The sequence below is a fragment of the Priapulus caudatus genome, unplaced genomic scaffold (genome assembly GCF_000485595.1).
Source record: "Priapulus caudatus unplaced genomic scaffold, Priapulus_caudatus-5.0.1 Scaffold9, whole genome shotgun sequence".
Lineage (NCBI taxonomy): Eukaryota > Metazoa > Priapulida > Priapulimorpha > Priapulimorphida > Priapulidae > Priapulus > Priapulus caudatus.
This window is the reverse complement of record NW_014577070.1, coordinates 649,298-650,603: the sequence shown is the minus strand read 5'-3', so window position 1 is coordinate 650,603 and position 1,306 is coordinate 649,298. Positions and strand designations below refer to the sequence as shown.

At 39.1% G+C, this 1,306-nt stretch overlaps 1 protein-coding gene across 1 annotated transcript in view; it reads right to left on the bottom strand.

The window, feature by feature from the left end:
- The window catches only part of LOC106806577, a 109,328-nt gene that overhangs the window by 56,596 nt on the left and 51,426 nt on the right, over nucleotides 1-1,306 (bottom strand). The gene's annotated exons all lie outside the window — the stretch shown is intronic.

Below are 1,306 nucleotides of genomic sequence, written 5' to 3'. Positions count from 1 at the left end.
GATGGATGGATGGATGGATGGATGGATGGATGGATGGATGGATGGATGGATGGATGGATGGATGGATGGATGGATGGATGGATGGATGGAGAGAGATGGGAGAAGAGAAGCTATCAAAACCTATCTATCAATGGGCAAATAAATGGATTAGTAAATACATTGCTTCAAACTGCCAGTTTACTAGTCAACTTCACTCAGCTGCTGCCATCTATGAGCAACCGATGGTGCTAGCAACAGCTCCCCAAAATAGTTTACATTTTTCTACCACAAGATGGCAACACTGGCTAAGAACGGCTCCAAGTGTACATAATTATTATCACAGGGCGAGAAAGTCAGTGAACAGTTAATTACTGAGACATTGGAAAGTATTTGGAAAGTAATTTATAACTACTATTAAACAATAAAATACATATTATTCAGCCGATGTTATATTAGTAAAATATGATATCATACTGCAACTTATTACTACCATGTTACTGAACTAAAATGACTGTTCTTAAAATAGTATAAATTCGTACCTTAGCATGATACAACCAGGAGTACATGAATAGAGGTTTCTATTAACGTGCTCCTGATATAATCTGACACAAAAATATTAATGATAACTGTAGGGCAACTGTGGGGCGCATATTGCGCTGATAGTACACTGCTATTAGCTGTCATTAAGCATTTGCAATGCCAAGGAACGAAATATCTTTATCGGGAAGTTTACTTCATATATCTGTATAACATAGCTCTATCAATTGTGTTTCAATATTACTCTTCCTTGCCAAATACACTCGCCGCTACATTCGCATAAGCTGCATATTCGCACAGCCACCCCGCGAAATATCTCCATCTTACGTAAGTCAGCGCAGTACGTTTCGTAGGGTGCAGAGTACGGTAGCAGAGCACGTGTGCGCCAGTAGAGGGTGTAACCGCAGGAGCGAAACACTATCTCATCTGTCGTGCACGTAATTAAACAAATATGTTCGTCATTAGGACACGTGCAAGCCAGAAGTTCGCCTACATATAGGTTTACTTACTGTAGTTAGATGCTTGGTTATATATACGTTTAAACACTATAGGGCAATTAATGAATTAATTTATTATTGTATGTAGGGGTTATTTCAACGTATCAAGTTTGAAGAAAGTGGCAGTCTTGATTATGTCATTAATAACCTATCCAAAATATTTAAAGTGTTCAAATTATCGTGATAAAATCCTTGCTCCTCTCTCTCTCTCTCTCTCCTGTCTCTCTCTCTCTCGCTCTCTCTCTCTCTCTCTCTCTCTCTCTCTCTCTCTCTCTCTCTCTCTCTCTCTCTCT